This window comes from Ammodytes marinus, assembly GCF_949987685.1.
Source record: "Ammodytes marinus genome assembly, chromosome: 7".
NCBI classification, from domain to species: Eukaryota; Metazoa; Chordata; class Actinopteri; order Uranoscopiformes; family Ammodytidae; genus Ammodytes; species Ammodytes marinus.
In genome coordinates this window covers 8330418-8354706 of record NC_137211.1, presented here as the reverse complement: position 1 = coordinate 8354706, position 24289 = coordinate 8330418, and the positions used below count along the sequence as shown (strand labels likewise).

General features: G+C 44.0%; 1 protein-coding gene across 1 annotated transcript in view; it reads left to right on the top strand.

Moving 5' to 3' along the window:
* Window positions 1–24289, top strand: part of prdm16 (PR domain containing 16) — a 179569-nt gene that overhangs the window by 36497 nt on the left and 118783 nt on the right. The window lies entirely within an intron of this gene.

Below are 24289 nucleotides of genomic sequence, written 5' to 3'. Positions count from 1 at the left end.
CTCTTTCATGTCGATCATTCATCACAGGCTTCCATGCAAAATGCCTACCGGTGTGGATATTTACATGATAATGGTCGGGGCCATGCTGCCAAGGCATTAATGACTAACGAACGCGGAGGGAAAGGCTAGTGGCCTGTCTATGGAGCGTGCCAGGTGTTTGTTCCAGGGCAAGCTCTGCATGAAAAGCAGCGCCTGACCTTGGTGACGGGTTGGGTGAAACCTGAGTTGCCTCTATACCACGTCTAAATGTTCCGGGCACCTGAAAAAAAAAAGTCCTGAAGCTCCTCCCCCTTTTGCTCTCTCCTGTTTGTCGACTCATTCTCTCCTCTCTACCTGTCATTCCACCCTTCGCCATAAAAGAAAAAAAAATATGGGAAAGTACCAGGACCCTCCTTCGCCTCCTCCCCTCTTCCCCACCCACCTCCGCTGCACGCACACGCGCGTGTGCGCACACACACACACACACACACACACACACACACACACACACACACACACACACACACACACACACACACACACACACACACACACACACACACACACAGAGAGAGAACCTTTGGCCATTGGACACTGAACAGCTTCCTTGTCTGTGCTGCTTGTTGAATGTAAGCACTACCAGAGAGGGCGCAAAAACAAAAGTGTTATTGCGAAGGATTCATTGTGTCAACATCTTAGCTGGTGAGCTCCATAAGGGAAAAGGGGGCACAGACTCTAGACTATTTACAAAGGGAGCGGCGTACAAGGGAGTTATTTAATGTGTACTTCACCTTTACGTGCACCCAGTTAACTAATCAGTAAGAGCAACATTTTTGTCACGGAAGGGTACTGAGATTCTCTCTTCGGGGATTTTCTTTTCACAGTGATGTCGCTGTGACGATGTATCAAGTTCACAAGGCACGTATGAAAAAACGCATTGTTACCCCAAAGAGTTCAGTAAGGCAGGAAATTGGTGTAAAAAACAAGGTCTTAATGTGAGCTGCCCCCCGGTGAATATTGCCATTGAGGAGTTAAAATACCAAGCCTTTCAGGTGTCACAGACTCCGGCCGGTACATTTGCTAAACATTGTTGGTCTGTTTGGCAGAACGTGGCGTTCCTTGAAGCATGAATGCTTTTTCTTGAGCTAGTTCCTGGAAGGCAGGGCAGTGAAATAGAGACATACCCCACCTGAGCCACCACACACACCAGAATGAGTAGGTGTGGGCAAGAGCCAACTGAAAAAAAGGAGGCCACTATCAGCACCACGTGTGAGCTCTCACAGCAGCTAACCTGTGAAAAGTAATTGTTTCTTGGACCTTGATTAGGAATTTAGGGGAAATGGGTGATAATGAGACCTGGACTTTGCACTCGGGTGCAATTAGCAAAATCAGAAGGGAGGTTAGTATAGACTTTAGAAGGTGCTTCGTCAATTTGTCAATAGAATAGAGCCACTTCCCCTATACCTCCTGTAGCTGAATACACTGGTGTGTTCACTATTGAAACCAATTAGCTAACTAAGCTACCTTTAGTTAAAAAGCTATTTTGTTTTAACTTATAGGGGAAGTGGAAGGGCATAGGTGAGGTGGAGGATGATGTGTAAACATGTTGGTGTTTAAGAGATAGAAAGAGAGAAACAACAAAACAGATGAGAAGAGAACATTTGAAGGAATTTGGTGTTTAGTCACCTGTTTTTCTTTTACCTCAAACTATTTAGGTTCTTTTTCTTATTGCAGTGTTTAATTGGCTGCTGTTCGATAGATTCCTTCAGCTTTTGATACATTGTGTGAATTAACTCCCCACCTCCCCTCTGATATTTGCTTTAATCTATCACTGTGAACACTTCACCCCTACACATTGACCAAGTGGGGACTTAATCAATAAAGAAAGAGTGCTCTATTTCTCTGCTCCATTGTTTGTCTCTCTCTCCGTCACTCTTGACTTGTCCCCCGGGTGTAGCAGATTGATATAGGTAGTTTGTTTCACCATTCAGTGGAATGCAGAAGTGGGATCGTATAGAGGTCCTTAATGAACTGGGTGGCCAGCGTTGGCCTCGGCACCAATTAACACAGCTTTTAATTATGGCTTTAAATCAGAGCAGCTGAAGGCAAGAGCCCTCGCAAACCCTGAATACAAGTGCCCTGCTGAGACCCGCAGAGGCACACGCACACACTTTGGAATACAAAAAAAAAAGAAAAGGCTTTATGAGAGAGGATATGTAATCGCTCATTCCTTAGCCAGCTCATTTATCTCCTACTCTATTATTGTTGACCTTAGTCCTGTCTGACCCAGCTTAAGATAGTTGAATACATATCTGGCCTGAAAATAGCCCAAACACATTTTATTTAGCATCTCTAAAGCAGTGAGTCAAGGGTACACGCTGCTCCCCCCCCCCCCCCCCCCCCCCTTCCAAAAACATGAAGCAACAGGAAGAGAATGTCTACTGGAATAGTCTGCCAACTTCCCAAGCTGAGGGAAAAATTGGTATTTTTATTATGAAGAGAGGACGCTGACTTTTTGACGAGCTCAGAGAAAAAAAGTCCCATTTTTGTAAGGGTGGAGGGGACACAGGGCAGGTAGCAGTAATAAAGGAGGTCAGTTATTAGTATGATTCCACTGGACATAAATCATTATTTCGTCTTAAAGATTTCATTCTTTATTTTTAGTGTTTCTGCAGCTGCCCAAGGAAGGGGGGTGATGCCAGCTGTCAGCTACAGTGCTTGATTTTAGTAATAGGGATGGAAGTTAAGCTCTTGAGAGTTTGTAAGGGCTGTTCTGGAATCAGCCTGGACTTCTTTTGGATCATCAGACCCTCTCAGCCGGGGCCTGGAAAGCACTAGCAGATCAGCAACCTTCACTCTCTCCCACTCATGGAATAGTACAGGAGAATATGTCATGTTTGGCAAAGATGATGAAAAAACGCAGTAATCGCAAACCAGTTCTCCCACATGCGATTGATTTAATACAATTACGCGTGTACTGTAATACTTTCTGAGCACACTACATGGTTAGGTGGTGAAGTATAAAGAGCTCCGACACAATGCGCTCTCTGGCAGACGAGGTCGGACTTTGATCAAATTTCCTGTCGAACGAAACCACATAATGTTTACGAAGTTGAAAGGGTTTGCCAGAGTTAGCCAGTGTGTGTACTCCTTTTTAGGTTTCAATACAACTGATGGAGAGAGAACAACAGAAGTGTTGCTCCCTCTCTTTCAACATGGTGTACTGTATGTTGCAGGGCATGATGATGTTGTTGTGAGGGTCATGATTACCAAGGTCAGACATACAAAAAAAAAATATGGGCATTTCCTTGTCAACCTGGTCCTGTGTTTGTTTGTGTGTGTGTGTGTGTGTGTGTGTGTGTGTGTGTGTGTGTGTGTGTGTGTGTGTGTGTGCTTGTGTATTTATGTGCCCATGTCATTTTGTGAAATAACGCCATATAAGGTCTCAGATCAAAAGCGGCAGAAGAGCTGGCTCAGAGGAGTCGGGAGAAAGAGAAAGAGAGGTCGTTTTCAACTGGCTGCGAGCTCCACATATCCCGGCCATTTTTTGTCTCTCTTTCTCTCTCTCTCTCTCTCTCTCTCTCTCTGTGATTCCTTTATTCTCTGCTTTCATTATTTTCATCTCCATCTCTTGCTTTTCCCCTGTCTGTTTTTTTTTGCATATTCACCAGGAATTGTTAGCAAAGCTCACCTACTGTTCCTAATCAGCTGCCTTTGTAGAGAGCAGTGCCCCACCAATACCGGGACATGGCTCACACTGGCCTCTTACACACACACTTGCACACATACACACACACACACACACACGCACACACACACACACGCACACATGCACATACACTAAAAAGGAAAGAAATACCACTTTTGGAGAAAATTTATAAGAACGCCTTTTTTACTATCTCACTTTGTCTCAACACTGGTAAAGATATACTTAAACACACATGCAATCTTGTGTACATACAGACAGCGAGATAGCAAAGCAGACAGAATCTGGCATTAAGAACGGCGAAAAGAGAGAGAGAAGAGAGATTGTGAGGTAGACGGACAAAGAGAAGCAGAGCCCAGAAAATGACCCCCACTTTTAAAGCCTGTTAGAAATCACAGCCGTCAGCACACACACACACACACACACACACACACACACACACACACACACACTCGGAAATCGGCAATGGCAAACTTGTCGGAAAAACAAGCCCGTCCGTCTCTTGCTTCTCAAAAGGCGGCCCTTCTTCTTCTTCTTCTTCTTCTTCTTCTCTTTCTTTATCCCTACTCTCTTTTCCTTTTCTGTGCCTCTTTGTCGCTCTCCAACTTGGGATTTGTACTTCCTGTAACCCGGGTAGCCTTTGTCTATAGAATTGGTTTGTAGTTGCAGTTGCAGTTGCAGCTCCAAGAGCATTGTTTGGCTTTAGTGTCTAGTGTCTACGGTCTCTCTCTCTCTCTCTCTCTCGTGTTCCAAGGAAGAATAGATTGCAACTGTTTTCCTCTTCTTCACCTTCGGTTGCCATGATGATGATTCAAAATTGGAATGGTTTCCATGTGTCCGTTCCTATAGGAATACTGTGTTGATGTTGTTTGTGAGCGATGGATAGAAATAACAGCTAAATAAAAAAAATAAAAAGGGGACCCCATAACAGTTTAAAATGGGAGTAACTTAAGTATGAGCATAATTGTTTTTATGTTACGTACACAACGTATAATATAGCATTACGCATTCAAAAGTTATTTTCTTCTTAAAGCGTAGATAGCAACATAATAAGAAAACAGATATCGGGAACTGTTTTTGTCCGGGAACTACTTCATGTTTGTTGAGTCTCCATACAAATTGCGTTGGTTGATTTCAAAGTGCTCCTGATCTTTTTCGTCGCCTGCTGTGTTTCATTATATCAGCTTGTAAGTCCTATTGGGCCCTGATGCTGACACAACACACACACACACGCTCACACACACACGCTCTCACACACACATACACACATCTAACCTAATTAAAATGGCCTGGTTAAGCACCATGCGTCAGGGCCTAGCAGGGGTAGGTGTTAGGCATGTGGAGACGGTGGGGGTGTTGCGGGCGGGGGGGTGGGGGGGGGGGCACAAATCTCAACTTAAATGCAAAGAGATTAGACAACTTTTGCAAGATATTAGCTGCTCAAAAATGAGAAAAATGCCCCTAAGCCTCTTGTACAAGCGCTGAACCTGGTCGGAACAAGGCCTGCTTTTGTTTCAAAGGCAGAGCCACGGAGCACGCTGTGATTAGTCGTATGTGTGTGTGTGTGTGTGTGTGTGTGTGTGTGTGTGTGTGTGTGTGATGGCAGAGAGTCATCAGGCTTGGTGTGCGGGATGAGGAGACTAGACTGATCCAGGGCTGTGTGTGGTGGCTAAATACACATAACTAACTTTACCAAATTCAAAGAAATGTGTGTCTACCTTTAGGGTCTACTAATCATAATAAACCTGTAATATGTTTTGCTAAAACTTACTTTGACTCAGAATGTCTCTACACTATAAGGCAAAGAGTAAGGCCACTGTTGGTTATATGATGGGTTGTTGGTAAACCTGGGCAGCAAAAAAGAAAGACCAAATTTGTATCTATTTTTTTTTTAATAATAGCAACAGCTTGTAAATGATCTGTTTAATGGTGTTATAGTTGCATTACCGAGCAGCCACCCACGAGGCTCACTCTAACTTTCTTCACTGGAGGTGAAAGGTATGCAGCAGAGGTCTCACTGAAAAACATGAAAACATCACCCTCCCTCCACCATCGGAACTATTGAAACCAAAACAAGATAGAGATACCAAGTTTTTCCTTGACCCGATGCAGAATATTTCGACATGTGTATCTGTTGGCCATATTTACTGGACGTATTTTGGACACCGCAGTGAGTGTGTGCGTCCTCAGCGGTACACTGTGTGTTGTTTTGGTTGAGCTACAGAGGCAGAGTGAAAGAGACACTGAGAGAGAGAGAGAGAGAGAGATATAGGCATGGAAAGAAGAAGAGGGGTATTTAATGAAGCGCCTCTCTCTCTGTGTGATAAGAGTCCCTGGTGTGTGACATGGCCTGGCCCCTGTCATCACGGAGCTCCTGTTGTGTCTGAGAAATATTCACCTCTAGCCCCCCCCCAGCCTCCCTCCTTCCCCTCATCGCCGGCCTAGGGAGAGAGAGAGAGAGAGAGAGAGAGAGAGAGAGAGAGAGAGAGAGAGAGAGGAAGGTAGACAGTCAGACAGACAGAGAGAGAGAGAGTCCAGACAGAGGCCATGTGAGTTTGTGTCATATGGAACAGATTTAGTGCTAATGACCCTCCCCCCCCCCCCCCCCCCGCCACACACACACACACACACACACACACACACACACACTCTGTGCCCACCCTCTGCCACCCATTCCTCCACCCCCAACCCCCTCCCACCCGACATCTACTCGGTCCTGGCCAGTATCGTCCCTTCATGAGGAATGCCTGCTCGGTTTCAGCTCCAGTGTCCCATGGCTGTACCCATCCAAGCACACCCATTCACCCCACAGCCAACCCCCCCTCTCCCCCAAACCCCTCCTGATCATGGAGCTTGTACCTGAAACTTGAAACACATTGGGGTCACCACCAGTGATTTGACCTTTAGTGCTGCAAACTTAAGGCAACAAAAAGTATCATATTATTGGGACCTGGTAAGAATGGTGAACAATGGAAATACACTGAGCATGGCACACTTCATGAATCAATTTGTTCGATGAACTGCTGAGTCCAGCTTCTTAGCTGTGCCTTGTTTGTAATAATAGTTAATTGAATGCCTTTTGGTTTAGGGCTATAGTTAAAACTAAAAAAAAGCTATTTCATGGTGGCATTGCTGGCTCTTGGAAATTGTCTTTTTCTTTATTTTAATTTAGCTTATGAGACGCAAATTTGACTCTAGATTTGAGTGTGGACATAAAAGTTACTCTCTACTACAGATTTGATTGCCACTTGCCCAACGTTGAGAGGGAGCAGATACTTTGTCAGGTTAAGAAGGATGAAGAAGAAAGAAGTGGTGGTTCAGTGACAGGGAAGGGAGGGATTATAAAATAGGAAAACTAGGAATATCCCTATAGAGACAGTGTTGAAAAGGCTTCAGAAAAATGTGAGAAAGTGTTGACAGAAGGTGGATCAGCAGCTGCCACTACTACTACGGCGGCCTGTACAAACCCACTTCAGGGAAAGTCTCCAAATTTCCATCTCCAAATTAACCCATACAACATTAGATACTAAGAAATGCTTTTCAACACAGATCAAAATGCAAAAGGCTTCTCAGCACCATTTAAACGTGGGCGGCCGTTTCGAGTGTCCACCACTTGAGGACTTGACCTCGACAGCGACCTTCACCCAGCTCGTTGGCCCCCTCTACTTCTCCTATCTCTGTCACTGTGACACTAGCATTCTTTCACGTTAGCGCATCGCAGTGCCGCAGATAGGCCTGCCAGACACCCCCCTGTACTCTCCTAGTATCTCTGTCACACACACACACACACACACACACACACACACACACACGGGTTAATTGGTAACCAGAGTTTATGGGTATCTGGGAACTTATAGTTTGACTACGCCGTGGCGAGAAGACGCATCAGAGATAATATGTCGGCTTTCGGTGAGTTATGACCACGCGTGTTAATGTGTGAGATGTTTGGCTGAAGAAATGCAGTGTCCGTGTGAGATTAGCCTTTAATTCGAGGTCGTGTTGCTGTGGTGTCGTTCTTTTTTGTATCTTTTTGGACGTGTGGCCGTTGTTTGTTGAGAGGGGAAAACCGTCATGGACTTAAATGTCGACAAGTTTGGATAAGACTAAGTATTTGTGTCTGTCCCTGTGTGTCTGTGACTTTAAGGGGGCTTCACACGCATGCACATACACACAGCTTGCTAGCAGTTTATTAAATGCTAACATTTACGATTGCCACACAAATTCTGTAGAAACATAACATAAACCATTAGTCTTCTTTTTGTTTTCATCTGCTCTGCCAAACCTTGTCCACATTTATCGCAGACAATTCAACATGTTTTTTTCTTTGTTTGTCTTTTTTTTTTCGTTGAGGAAGTTATTTTCCCCTCCGTTGACTCTTCAATCAATATCAATAAAGTGGTCTAGTTATCTATTGTGCCCTCCTTCAACAACTCTGGGGGGGGGAGATCAATACTCATCTGTCATCGTTGCACCGGCTGAATGTTATCGCTTGTGCCGGAGATTAGCCCCCGCTGTAGCATCTTATCCTGACATTCTCTGTTATCCTGAGTTATGTAGGTTAGAAGGAGAGGTCTGTCTCAGTGAGTTCCAGGCCTTTACTTTGCCCAATTGCCTCATACTGAAGAAAAATAATGTTAAAATAGTTGCAGAGAAGGTTCGTTTTGCATGTCTGGCAAGATTTATTTCATTGAATTAATCTAAAATATTAGCTTTCATACTTGCAATATTATTATATATTCCTTGTTAATAAATGATTGTGCTTTCAGGATATTTTTTGACAATAATTGGCATTTTTTTAGGCTTGTAGTTTGCAACAAGACCACTAATACTGAACTATTTTATTACATTGAACTAGAGCCCTGTTGGGTGATGTCCCACCCTAACATTGTGCCACACACGTTTATTGTTAACTTATGTTCTTGCCAAGTGTTCACTGTGCTGTATGGCTGTAAGCTGATGTATGTGTTTGTATATCCCAAATACTTGTTCATCTTTTTTCTATTCGATTTCTATGTTTTCACTCTCCGTCTCTCTCTCGTTTGGGACTGTTTTCCTATGCTGTCTGTTGAGTAAAAAAAAAACGATTTAATTTGGCTGTCTCTCTTTAACGTTCCTATTTATTCAGCCTTCTAAAACGCCACTACAAATAAAAATAAAAAAACACCCCCATCCTTCTCTTTCGCCCCCTTGTTAACGTGCAAACCCCTTTTCTGTCACATTGGTGTGGAGGGTCATCCATATCCACAGACTGTCACAGCGACCAGCCAGGTCCATCCTTCATTCCCTTCTCATCCTTCAAGTCCTTCCCACTCTCCTCCCTCCCTCCATCCGTCTGTCTGTCAGGCCAGGACTTGACCCCTGACCTCTGGAGGCCCGCCCATCTTGTTACCCCTAACCTCCAGTTGATTGTGTGTCACTGACCGGCACTGGTTCATGTTTCTTTCTCTCCTTTCACTCTCTTTCACAGGAGATTTTGGGGAATGTGTGTGTGTGTGTGTGTGTGTGTGTGTGTGTGTGTGTGTGTGTGTGTGTGTGTGTGTGTGTGTGTGTGTGTGTGTGTGTGTGTGTGTGTGTGTGTGTGTGTGTGTGTGTGTGTGTGTGTGTGTGTGTGTGTGTGTGTGTGTGTGTGTGTGTGTGTGTGTGTGTGTGTGTGTGTGTGTGTGTGTGTGTGTGTGTGTGTGTGTGTGTGTGTGTGTGTAGGCCGACTAGAAAATGACATTACAAAAACTAAGTGAAAACTAGACAAGACCGAGATTCTTAATCATTTTCTATAGTAATGTGTTGAATATACAGGAGAGAAGCGTATATTAATGTTGGTTACATATGGAGTAGAATAATACTACCAGTGATTTTTTTAAACATGACAATTTGAAAATGTGTTAATAGTATTAAGATAAACATTGTTAGCCCCCTTTTACAACACAACAGCCTGGTCCTACGAACTGATGTAGCCTTATTTTCTATATGTGTGTAGTGAAGGCATCTGTTATGGTCAGTCACCAGTGCCACCACATCTCGTTTTCCAACAATATTAAACAATGTAAGCCTAAGGTAAAAGAGATCATCATTGAGGAATAACAATACGTGTTCCGTAGTGGAAATGACACCATTACAAAGGAGAATAAAAGTGAAATAGTGTTGATTTAAATTTCCTTCACCACACCCCCATCCTTCTCTTTTTTCTCCCTCTCCCTCTCCCTCTCCCTCTCCCCCCTTACCTGTCCTTGTACCTTGATTCCTGCTTAATGCCCAGACTGATGAGCCCAATTTGGACTGGTTCTGCAGCAGGCCCACTTTGATTAATGGCTCTAGGTGAGGTAGCATCAGCGCTGCCTCGTCCTTGTTTCATCACACACACACACGCACACACGCACACACACACACACACACACACACACACACACACACACACACACACACACATAGCCACACTCATTGTCACACACACACAGCAACTCATTGCCACCAGACCAGCATTGTAATTGATGACAGAGGGCTACGCATTTGCAAACCAAATGTGGAAATGGGAGACATAGCAAACTCTGCTTATAACACCTCTCCACCTCATCTCTCTCGCTCTCTCTCTTTCTTTTTCTTCCTGTCTGTCTCTCCAGCTCCTCTCACTGTCTGCGTGCGCCCCGCTCTTCCACTCTCTCATTAGGCATTTGTCACATTGATATGAAGGGGGGCCGGTGCAGCATTGTGACATGCTCAGAAGGGCAGTATAAATATTTGATTAGCCCTAATGGAAATCGTCACAGCACGCTAATTGCGCCACACATTATCTGCGGTGCGGTATCAGCAGTGGCGGAACTTCCCCCTTTTTGATCCTTGCCTCTGTCCTCCCCCCCCCCCCCTCTCCTCTTCCTTTAAAAAACCCATCTCGGCCTCTTTGCCTTTTGTTTATGCAGTTTATTTTGGGCCATATATGTCATGATCCCCCCCACCCCTCTGCCTTCCTGCCTTTTGCTTGTCAGTAGCCTCTCTCTAGTTGATGTCATCTTTCCCCAAACACGAAGTTCCTCTCGCCTCCCTGGATGTGTGTGTGTGTGTGTGTGTGTGTGTGTGTGTGTGTGTGTGTGTGGTTGGTGTGTGTGTGTGTGTCTTCTATGATTCTGCATTGTCCTCCTATGCCCTGCTTTGACAATGTTTCCCTGTATGACAGAGCTTAGGCTAAATAGCTGCAAGGGCCACACACACACACACTCACACGCACACGCACACACACACACAGATGCACACAGGGGACAATACACAGCAAAGGAAAACCACACGCATACTTTTTTTCTGTGCTAGTTCTCCTCTGCAGCTCACGATGTAGGCCCAATTGCATGCTGTGATACAGACATTAAATGATACCATGAAATGACTATAAAATCAACAGTTTTGTAAAAACAGACGGAGCAAGTCTCCGGTGATTAGAATCGCATGCATTAGTCTGGACATCCATTTGGAAGGACGACGTGGTGGTGATTTGATGTGTGCTGATGTTTTTGCTCCCCCCTCCCCCTCCCCCCTTACGTCAGCAAAACATCTGGGATAAATAAGTTGGTTATTAAAGAAAATATCCCTTGATCTCTTTCCCAACTGCAGGGGGAAATGTGTCACAAATGGCCACACACTCGCAACTCTCAGCCTCGACAATGTGAGAGGCTCTGTTTTGTAAAAAAGAAGTTGACATTTATTATTTTGTATCCCCATTTTTGAAAAAGCTTTGTGCGAAGAAGTCCGTTTTTCGTATTGCTCCTGTCACCGCTCGGCTGCGCAGAATGTGCACCTGTATTCATACACTCCCTGTCTTTGTTGTTGTGCTTGCTTTCAGTCAGTGATGCTTTGAATTTGAATCATATCCTCTCTGGTTCTTTATGATAAATGTGCATCCTTTGAGCAATTGTGATCCTTTTTTTAATGTGCACACAATGAGTTATTTTTCTCTCTCTCTCTCTCAATGTGTCCTTCCTTAATCTCCATCCTGTTTGTATTTACTTGTTGTTATTTACGGCGCGTCTCTCCTGCAAAGATCTGTGACATTGTTTGCCTTCGCTCCTCTTTTCTCTCCCTCTCTCTGTCTCTCTCGCCCTCCTTTTCGGACGTTTCCATTTAGCCAAAGACAAAACAAGTTAATTAGATCGGAAGTGCGGGCCTATCAATGGGGAATCAGTATTCAAATCAAGGCCTTGTCTGGACACAAATAGCAGGAAGCCAAACAAGACCCCGGCGCTGCTGAATGCGAGGACAGGGAGAGGGAGAGACAGAGAAAAACAGAGAGAGAGAGAGAGAGAGAGAGAGAGAGTTAGTGAGAGAGCGAGCCTGTAGTTGTGTGGGGGGAGGTGGGGGATAGCATCGCATCGGCCAACATACACACACACATGCACTGTTTAGGTGCTGGATCAATTATATTTCTGTGGTTACGTTCATGTCTGTATATGTTTGAATGCGCCCATTATAAATTCTTGTCTTCCTGACAGAGTATTTTGTGTGTTGCAGTGTACGAGTTATCCATGATAACACTGAAGTAGTTCATTCTCAGTTTGTTCTCAAGTTACATTCATTTATTCTTACTTTTCTCTCCCGTTATATGATGTTACAACTATACTACTAATGTAAACGAGAGCTCTCCGCCCTCAACGTGTTCCCTGTGATTTAAATAAAGGTTAAGTAGAACTCAGGGGCCCATAAACTGGGGCACTTCCACCTCGTAATTAGGCATTACAGTGTACGGCAAGAGATACACCGACTCTGAACGGCACGCTGCTTACTTTTAAAGGTCAAACATGTAGCGTTTTTAACATTGATAACAACTCAGTTCATAATTTGTATGATTTACGAATGCTTTCCCTTAGTTAACCATAACTACTGTTGAGAAGTTTAGTATATTTAGCCTTCATCTAAATTAATTTTACAGTGTGTGTCACAGACTGATATTGTGTTAGGACACATAAACAGGAGCAGGTGTTTTTTTTTTCAAGTGCAAAAGTACAGAGGATGCTTGTAAGTAGCAACCTCCTGTTTATGACAAGAGGAAAAGAGTTCTTAAGGAAAACATGTTGTTAAAGTGATCATGGAAGAAATATCACCCTCAATCATTTATGTCATATTACAGTGCAATGCATACAGTGCATAACAATTATTCTCATGCTTATGTACTGAGAACAGTATATTGACGTTTAGAAGTGTTGTTTTGGAATAGAATATCATGACACCAGCAGACATGGTCAAGTCAAGGAAAAAGAAAGGGAGCGGACAGGAGCGCAGAGGAGGAGAGGGAAGTGGAGAGGAGAGGAGAGGAGCGTAGGGGGTGGGAGGGAGGGAAAGGTCCCATTATCTCGTGTGGAGGGCCACCTGAGCTAAAGACAGCCATTTGTTCCCAAATCGACCTGTCGACCCCCGCCTAATTACCAGCCAATTACTTCCAAATGGACCACATTCACCCCACACCCTGCACACTTAAAGAGGAGAGGGACAAAAGTGCCTCTCTTTCTCTTTCTTGCTCTCTCTCTCTCTCTCTCTCTCTCTGTCTGTATAACTCATTTGTTCTTCCAAATACACTGACCTACTGTCTCCCTTTGTATCTCGCCCTCTTTTTCTTTAGCATTTTTGATCCTGTAAGAAAATACTTTTTCACTTACAGTATGGTTGCAGGCTTCGCAGTCAGACCAAATAACCAGCCGCCCACTCAACCACACGTACACGCACGCACACACGCACGCACTTCATATTTATTCCCTGTTCATTCTGTGGTTCTTTGGTTGTTAATGAAGTGGCCTAATTATGGGAAGATTTGACACTGAGCCCGGATGTGTGTGTGTGTGTGTGTGTGTGTGTGTGTGTGTGTGTGTGTGTGTGTGTGTGTGTGTGTGTTTTTGTGTGCATGATTGTAATAAACAGGAAACGTTTGCGACTACTGTCATTTTCACACACAGAAATGTACACACGATGCAGCTTGAAAATAGCTGCCTCACATCTCTATATTCTCTCTCTCTCTGCCTCTCTCTCTCTTCCTCTCTCTCTCTCTCTGCCTCACTCTTCCTCTCTCTCTCTGCCTCTCTCTCTCTCTCCGCCTCTCCGCCTCTCCGCCTCTCTCTCTCTCTCTGCCTCTCTCTCTCTCTCTCTGCCTCTCTGCCTCTCTCTCCCTCTCTGGCACCGGTCAGTCTCAGCAGAGGCCCGATGTGTATCGATGGGTCCGTCATGCAGGAGCCACCCCGAAGGAGAAGAAGGCTGTGCCCCTGTTCCCAGAATTCTTTGTGGTTGGCCTCCATTGTTCGCCGCCACTTGTATACAGTATTGTCAGACTGATTGTGGGCCTCCGCTCTCTCTCGCGCTCTCAGCGAAAACGGCCTTAGAGAGCGAGCGAGCCCGGAGCGGAGGAGGGAGACGGGAGAGAGAGCGGGGATGAGGGAGGAGGAAAGGGAGCAGTAAGCATTGTGTCCCTTCGCTCGCCCATTCTCCTGCCTTCCCCATCTGTTTCCCTCTCTTCCTTCCTGTTTCTGTGGGATAGTGAACAGATTAGTAATAGCAGCACCGCCACGGCTCCTTAATAGGGGAAGTCACGGCCGGGGAAATACGATGAATCGGTTGGAGATATCATCTGGCTGAGTGGCGCAATAGTTTTGAACTCTGACACCTAGCTGCTCGCTGACTGGCTTTGATCACTTCGGCTGTGAGAGTGTATGAGCCTGTGTGTGTGTGTGTTTACAGTGCTTGTACATGCAAGATGGAATACATTATATTGTTAAGTCTTGGATCTCTTAAAAAAAATAGGTGTTTGCTGTACTTGGCTGCATTCTCATTTGCATGATGGGGTGAACAAAATAACACCTACAACCTAACTATAAAATGTTGTTACTGATAGAAAAAAAGTAAGCCAATGATAATACTGTATTTGTTGAGACTGAGTCAGAGAAATTCAGCTCTGTGTATAGCTTTTATAATAATCACAGCATGGCTTTTATTGGCTCAAAAACACACACTCTTATCAAAACCTGAACGGTTCAACCTTCTCACTGCCAGTATTCACTGCATAGAGCTATCAAATGTACAGGTGTTTGTGTTAAATGTGTCCACCCCCTGTGAAGCCTATTCTTCTCATATAATATATATCCCTATTGAGCACCACCTTAATATCCCCTCAGGGATCATTCAAGCCTTGTCTGATCTACATCTAATATACATTATTCTGGAAAGTTCAGCAGTGTTACATTGATGGCTTAATGTGTCTGCCTCAGATCTATGTGTGTGGTTGGCTGTGTGGGTTTTTCTGCTGGTTGTGTGTTCTGCCGGTTGTGTGAGGCTGTAGACGGGGCTGCGTACCGGCCTTCTGGCTGAGTTTGAAGCTAAGTGGATTAGCATATCTCCCATGTCAGCCCCATTCACTGTGACAGGCCGATGACATGGGACTGTGTGACGGCCGCGGCCCACCTGACGACCGCTGCTCAGGCCTCCAAGCAGGTGGTCTGACTCTGGGAGTGGAGCGAGAGAGAGAGAGAGAGACAGAGAGAGTGAGGGAGAGAGAGACAGAGAGAGGCTTATGGAAGGCTAAGGCATGCGCCCTCAGCAGTTTAACATGCCTTTTTGTCTCTCAGCCTGTAAGTTGCGGGGAGTCTATGCCTTTCTTTTGTTTTTAGTAAATGAAGCTCTCGCTGGCCCATTGCTGATGATGTTAGTTATGTGTATCTGGTACATGATCGTGCGATATTTGAGAGTAGATTGTCTTACATGATCATTTTCAAACTGATTTTTCATGTAACTTTTTATCAAATAGGTGTATGACAGAAAATAAGAACATAAGTACACTATGTAGCCTGCTGTCCACTCACCTCCACAAGGTCACTGTCGGTCCACTGGTTTATAATTTTTGCTTACCAGTTTGCTTTCTACTATAGCTAGCTCCCTCACTGCTCCCACACAGAAATCCTATATCAAACTCATGCATGCACACACAGACATACTATTCTCTGCCTCAGACCAGCAATCATCTCTTTATTTTTTACTACAGCATCCCCTATTTTTTTATCACATTTCTTCCACTTCTCTCACTCCTCATCTTCCTCCTTTGCTATAATACCTTCCAGTCCTTCCTCACTTCAGCTCTCCTAGCAAAAACTCAGTAGTCTCCCATGACCCTTATAGCCCCCACCCCCACGCACACACACACTCACACTCACACACACACACACACACACGCATACACACACACACACAGTCTCGTGCCGCCATCGCCAGGCAATTCTAACACATTTTGTCAGGGTGATTAATAGCAGTCTGTATTGTCGTTAATTCACTGGCTAATGACTGGAGGGAGCGGGCGAGAAGAAGAGAGGAGCAGAGCGGAGCGAGGCTAAGGAGTAATAGACTGATGTATGGGTGGAGGCTGCACACAGTGGCAGAGGTGAATATCATCACCACCCCCCCACCCCCAACACACACACACACACACACACACACACACACACACACACACACACACACACACACACACACACACACACACACACACACACCTCAGGCATATAGCTCTTTATGGTGACTGCATAGTAACTATGGAAAGCTGCGATGTTACACACACATACACACAGACTCACACAGACTCACACACACTCACACAGACTCACACACACACACACACACACACACACACACACACACACACACACACACACACACACACACACACACACACACACACACACACACACAGGTTTTGGCAACCTAACACACATGAGCAGTGAACAGGATTTTGCAAGAAGCTTGATAGAAAATGTATATGTGATCCTGTTAAATTAAATTATTCCAGTGATAAATTAAATTGAGTTTTGGGAAGCTTTCATAAGCTCGAAATTTGTCGGGCTTCTCTTCATTAGCTATGGAGATTTACATATGACTGTGGCTTGTAGAAGGGTTTTTATTTGATTATTTTTAAGTGGACAACTTCAATTATTGGTGAGGAAGATGTCATCATACGTTGTCAAACATTGGCAGCATTTTGAAAATCATTTTTGGCCTTGTGGGGAACTGTCTGTGGTAGTTGTTGCCATTTTGAGATCAGATCATGAATCATCAGAGGGATAGGTTGATCTTTCAATGAAATAACATTACATAAAGAAGGGAAAGTATGACGCTAGTTTTTTGCACACATCAAGCATTCTCTTTGCTTCTTATGCACATAACATGTAATCATTTTTTATATTGCTGGACTAAAATGAAGACACAGTATATAAGCAGGATAAATTGACTAGCCTGGAAGTGGATCAAGTTGTCATGAGACCAAAAAAAAAAAAAAGGTGACCGCTGCCTCACATTTTAGACCAAAAGACTAAAACAGTAAAACAGAATGTGCTGCCAAAAAGATGTCTCCCTCACACATACGTGCACAAACGTAAAAGCTAAGCCTCTCTCCTCCCTGGTTAATAAGAATGGATGGGTTTGTTCTGCATGCTGTCTGCCTTGGCGCTCCCCTAGCTAGCTGACTGGCCTCCCGAGTGGCCTGCTAAATGAAGCTTCACCAAGAATGGGTGTAGGGACAGATGCACACACACACACGCATGCACGCACGCACACACACGCACGCACGCACACACGCGCACACACGCACGCACGCACGCACGCACGCACGCACACACACACACACACACGCACATGAACTCAGATGAAAAAAGAAAAAGAGTTTCTTCTGTTTTCCCTGACTACTTTCATATTATCTGGTATACCTTAAAGAGCATTACATGTTTAAACTAGAGTTTGTGAGGACATTTTTTTCTTCAATATCACGATTTATTGTAATTAATCAGCCTCAGTTTGACTTAAAATTTTCAGCTTTTTTGTCTCAAATTTGAAGCGATGCAGTTTATCACTACATTCCTGTTTTTATGTGCTTTCCATTTCCACTGCATTTTAATAAAAAGGACTTTGTGTGTCATTTCTATATTGTAAAACACTTTGAGCAGCAATGTTAAGATTTTTTTTTGAAAAAATAAAAGTCTTGAAGTTAAATAACGGTTGCTCTCCATCACTCTGTGGGTATTGGCACATTGCCCCCCCCCCTCCCCTCTCCCTGACAGATGTGTTCACCAATTTGATTTTCCACCAGTGAAATAGGAAACAAACTATCAAATTGATTTATGATTTGCCTTACATGGAAGAGGAGATTTGACTATGGTGGTGAGCATTCAAAGTCCACTGCACAAGCGTGTTGGTGTGAATGTGCTGTGTGAGTGTTTTCAAGCTGGGGTTGATGATGTCACTGGTCTGGTGCCACCGTCCCACAAATGTTTCCCACGTCCGGGAGCCATGTGCCCAGAGGGAAATACACCAAACATTCAGGAGATACGCTTATCTGAAAAAGAGTATCGTTGCTATGGCATTTTTAGTGACAATGCCGTCATTTAAATGAACACCCTACAACCCTCAATGATCTTGTTTAGATACGTTTTGTTCTACCACGCCGACCCTCATTTGAGCACTTCATTGAGATGGTTACTGAAGAGACGAGACAAGTAGATGTGTAACTGTGTTGTTTTCACTCTGTCATTTTACCTGCTAATCCCTTCTTTTTCCATCTCAGTTCTTCCTCTTCTATCTAGCTCCTTTCTCTTTCCATCTCCTCGGTGTCTGCCCCCCCTCGCCCCTTCTCTCGCTCTCTCTCTCTCTCCCCCGGGTGATGTTTGCAACTCAATTTGGCAAATGTAACTCGATATTGATTATTATTAATATTTATCATGTTTGCGCACATGTTTTCTTCTAGTGCTATTAATCTGCCCTGTTAATAAATGTCTGCCGCAGCCTGGGCCCCGGGGCCCCTTGGGACCACAGGGCCACACACACACACACACACACACACACACACACACACACACACACACACACACACACACACACACACACACACACACACACACACACACACCTGCTCTCAGCTGCAGGAGGTGGCCTGCTCTCCTCTCTCTATTTGCCTGGGGGCTTCTTGATCTCAGCGTACACACACATATATACAAACACACAGTCACTCGGAGACAGAATGCCTCTAGGCTGCTCAGCACAAATAACACATCAATACATCAGCCGTGTTGTATCAGCGCTGCACACACAAACACAGAAGTGTCTCACTCATGTATGAAAACACACAAAAGCTCTGGTCTGTTCCTTTTTTAAGCTGCAGCGAGCAAACTCAGTACATGTTTTATGTGAAAATGGTCATAAGTGCTGTGGTTAGAGTTCTTTTTTAGATTTTTTTTTTACTGTTCACAACAAGAGAAAGGAAGTGAGTGAGAAGCTAAACAAAGCATAAAGAGTCTAGGGACAGCTCCCTCTAGCAGGTTTTATAGACAGATAACCACCACACAAGTACATGATAGTAGGGGAAGAACACCCATGTAGGCTCACACACACACACACATACATACAGACACACTCACTAAAGACCACTAAATAATTATTGTGTAATTATTATGCAGAAAGCAGGACATGTGCAAGACACAGGACACAAATGTTAACAATTGTTTTGAATGTGCAAGCACACAGAAGTTCAGACGTTGCATTTTCTCCTTCAATATTCTTTCTTTCTTTCTTTCTTTCTTTCTTTCTTTCTTTCTTTCTTTCTTTCTTTCTTTCTTTCTTTCTTTCTTTCTTTCTTTCTTTCTTTCTTTCTTTCTTTCTTTCTTTCTTTCTTTCTTTCTTTCTTTCTCTCTCTCTCTCTCTCTCTCTCTCTCTCTCTCTCTCTCTCTCTCTCTCTCTCTCTCTCTCTCTCTCTCTCTCTCTCTCTCTCTCTCTCTCTCTCTCTCTCTCTCTCTCTCTCTCTCTCTCTCTCTCTCTCTCTCTCTCTCTCTCCTGCCTCTGTGATCCTTCTCATCCCACTCTGAAGAAGCCATGTTACAGTTTTAAGTGTTGCTTGGAAATGTTCCCCTGTGCTTTTTACAAGGGGAAACAGTGTGGCGTTCTCACTCGGAGAGGCTTGCTGGTATTGTAGCTGACCGTGCGCTCATTGCTCGCTCGCTGCGTCCAACCGCACACCCAAACTCACACTTCCAAAAACACACACACACCTTCTCCCCCGTACGCCTTCCTTGGGCTGCCTCGTCTTCACATGCTTCCATTTATACGTCATTTGGAGTATATGGTAACCCCCGTGCCACCGTGGAAAAACCCCCCCATTGTACAGTTTTTCACCTCTCATTCTCAATCGCTCCACCTTTTGATATGCGCTTGTTTGATATTTTACTACCACTCCTCTCTGCTCCGCCCCGCCTGTTTTAAAGCGGAGGGTGTTTAGGCTCTTTAGTGTGCAGACAGAATCATCAAAGGCCTGCTTACTACAGAGGAACAGGTATACCAGTATCACTCTGTGGCCCAATAATTCAGCTAAGTGGGACCACATTGACACAATATAGTGGCACAAACAGCAGATTAAGCTTTGGGTTTGAATACCGCCCCACACACACACACACACACACACTCATACGCACACATGTGCAAATGTTTCGCACAGAGCTCCCACATCAAAATGTTTGGTCATTTATTGCTCAAGCAGCTACCCATTTTTCATATCTGTCATGGTCCACACATTCTCCCCCTGCCTGCCTTCCTTTTTTCTTTTCTTTTTTTCTACCAGACTATTTTTTTTTTCTCCCCATATTTGGAGCCGGTGCAGAATATTGCATAGTTGGGCCTTTTCCCTGGATACTGTCTTTTCATCGGTGACTGGCTTTCCTCTTGAATTGAACCAGATCAATTTTGGGCCAGACAAAGATACAGTCTCTGTGTGCGTTGGACAGGGAAAGGGGCGGTGAAGAAAAAATACAGCTTGTGTGCTCTGTGTGATGGCCATCACTCTGGCACACACATAGACGGCAACATGCATCTTTAACTACAATTTTGCAGCGTTTTCTTGATTTTTCTTAATGACGGCATGACTGCTTATTTTCAAGTGAGTTGGTCCTTATTGGTCCTTTTTGTATTTATAGGCTTCTTCCCAGAATTCCCTGCATGCAGCCAGTGTTGTTTCTTCCTAGCCCGGACCACTTCGACAATACAGCTCAGTCTAGATGCCACAAGGCACATGTGTTTGTGTGCGTCCAGGCAGACGGCAGAAAATGACTCCAGATCTCTATCTTTCTGCGTTTAAGTCTAGAGTGCTCTGATTAAACACAACCACAGAACAATTTGCCCGTTGTACGGCCCTCCGATTAAACCGCTGATTTTCAGCACCGTGTCAAGTTATTTCGCCATGGCAACGTTGATTACAATGTTATCAGCTATTCATATGTTTTTTTTTGTATTTTTTCTTTAATCTGACTGGACATGAAGTATAGGCAGATTTGTCTTGGATGCCTCCTACCCGTGTGGTGTGCTTGTCCTTTGATATATTCCACATAGTTACGTTTAAGAGGTTAGTGTCTATAAATGTCGTATCTATGTCATATCTTGTAATTTCGCTGTGACATGCAGTAATTACGAAGATATCATCTCTACCTACAACACCATCTGATCTCTTGCACATGTGTTTAGAGTACAGTAACAGCTCCTGCAGTTGCAAACAGATGTGTGTTTGTGTGATAGCCGCATCTGTGTTCATACGTGCCCCTAAAATCTTTGTTATTGCAAGCCATGCTACAAAGCAAAGACCTCCGTTTATGGCACGCATTTACAATTTATCAAATAAATGGGATGCCTTCATGTGGCCTGGGCCTGGCTCTCAGGCAGAGCAGCGTAGTTTTCCACTGGAATAACAGCCGCTGAACAAGCAGCCCATTGTAGCCACCGCCAACACCGGGACCCCCAAGGTGCGAATTAATGATTGACCCCTGATGTAATCAGGATAAATAGCTCCTCGTAAAAGAGAAAGAGAGAGAGATGGAGAGAGGACCAGAGAGAGAAAGAACAACACATGAAGCCGGGTATGGAAGGCACTATCTGGGCCCCGGTGTTTTTTAAGAAGCCCTCTGGGAGACGAACCTAACATCTCTTTCTGGCTCTTCAGAGACCCAGAGCCAACATACAGCTGTTTAAAAGCAGCTCCGTCATATGTTTTTTAGCTCCTTTGCCTCCTCCTCTTAGTCCTCTTCCCATAGCCCCTCTCAGTATTGTCCTGTTTATTTTTCTCATCTGCTGAGTTTTCTTACGGGCGATGGTTGAACATCGTCTTATAGAAGGGCAGGAGAGAGGGAGAGAGAGCTTGTCTCTAGTGGCGAGTAATCTCAAAACTTTCCAGTTTTCTCTCTCCAGGCAACTTTTTTATGAATTAACAAAGTTACGACTGAGAGTTGAATTAGTTTTAATATCACACTGGGTCTGCCATTTCTCTCTCACAAAAGATGTTTTGTTCATTAAAACAAAGAGAGTTTTTTTTCTGCTCTTGTTACTTAATTATTTGATGTAGTGATTGTGCATTTTGTGCACAGAGGCCCTTAAAAGCCAAATGGTATTTAATAGATTTTCCGAGGCTGTCTTTCTGCTTGTCAAAATTGCTCTCAATGGGTCAAGTGCCAATGAGGGAGGGGGAGCGGAGAGGGAGGGGGGAGTGTAAAAAACTTGTCTTAAAGGCTTGAAAACACTTTTTTGATTGTGCATAGGGAGCAGCAGATAGGGCTTGAGTTATAAAACTTTAATTGATCTGTGAAAAGTAGACGCTACTGCTGGCTCACATGTTCCAATGCTTAATTGCACGCCTGGTCTGAGCCCCTATAACAGTGATCATTAAAACAAAATGGGTTTTTTTCCAGTCAAAATCACTGGATGACGCAGAATCAGTCATAAAAGGCTGGCTTTTACTGCTGCAGCTTTATATGATAAGTTTCCCGGATCTGCGTGGACAGGCTGCACGTTTGCCAGAGCGCTGAAAAAAAAGGCCTTGTCGCATGCTTTCATAGTTTCACATTTCACGTTTTAAAACTTATACATGTCAGTTAATTTAACATCTTTCACGGTCCCATCTGTCACCGGGCAGGAACCCAAATATTTATCAAAGAACAAAAAAAAAGAAGACTGATGGGCACTGTGCGATGAATGTCCTCTTGTTCAATTCCAGTGATGACTTTTTCCCTTTTCTTAGGTTTCTTGATTTAATCATTCCATCTCTACAAAGTTTACAAGCGTCAGTGTTTCCCTCCTCACTGTATCAAGCAGAGAAAAATGGTTCAGAAATGAGTAAACTCTTAAAACAGGAACAAAACATATCAATTGTTGTTTTAGATCAACATATTAATTATGGATATCTCTTCCATCAAGTTTTATTAAAAATGCAAGCCACAAACTTCCATTGTGACCCAATAAACTTCCATGTACTCACAAGCAATTTTTTTAAATGTCATGTTGCAGCTCCAACTCAAGCCTGGAAAGCGGTGGCAGGCTTGGCAGCAGGGTAGATGGAGGCTAACAGAGGGAGAGGGCTTGATTGGAACCACCCCTGCTGTAATTTTGGGCCTAGTTAGCCTGCTGATTGCCAGTCCCTGTGTTTAGATAGTAAAACTGCAGTGGTGCTTTGACTAAAGACACCGGGATCTGTTCAGAGAGGGAAAAAAAAGGAAACACGCATAGATGCACTGAGGCAAACACACACACAAACAAACAAATAAATACAGACCATGGCCTGGTACTGAACCTCTGTTTTTCTAGACGTTTAACTTCTTTTGACCAAAAATACAGAAAAACATGATATTCTTCAAAATGAGATATTGAAAAAAGTGTTGCGTCAGTAATCAAAAGGAATCAAAAAAGTGTCTCAACGTGGTTCATACACACACATCCACACATAAACCTACACACACACACACACGCACACACACACACACACACACACACACACACACACACACACACACACACACACACATCCACACATAAACCTACACACACACACACACGCACACGCACACACACACACACACACACACACACACACACACACACACACACACACACACTTGTAGTGCATCTCATCAATCTACTCGTCTTGGAATTGTGGGATCCTGCAGCGCATTATATTGTCAATCTCTGGGCGTGAAAATAATGATAGGTGACGAGGCTAACCAGGTCAGTGATAGACACGGCCATTATTTGTAAGATGAGTCCTGGCAGGAAACAGCCACTGCAATGGAATTGAGAACTTTTCCCATCAAGAAACTTGGCTCACCTAAAAGCTTCTTCTCTGCGTCTGTCTGGCTCCTCTGGCCAAAATCACACAAATCTGTGAACTCAGCATGGTGTAGCGGAAAGCCATCAGATACATAGGTATTCTTTTCTGAGGAATCCCAAAGTCTCTCAATGCCCAGTGTGGTTTTCCAACCGTTTAGAGGTCTTGAGAAGACTTAAGATAGAATAGCTGCCGTGGTGCTAAATTTCCAGGGTTGTTCAATCCTGTCTTTGAGTCTTACAAACCATGCTGTTTTTTTGGCATCTCACAAACCTTTATAATGTTTAAACTTTATTTGATCCTTGATTGTTTTTCAAATTTCTCAAATGTACCTTCACCAACCAGAGAGGCTGTTTCTGGTCTGAATCCCCACTTACATCATTTTTTTACGTCTCTGTATTTCAACTTCTGAAATGAACCGTAAACACTTGGCTGGGTAGAACAGAGCTTTTTCCCTTTCCTGACAGTAAAATCCATTACCT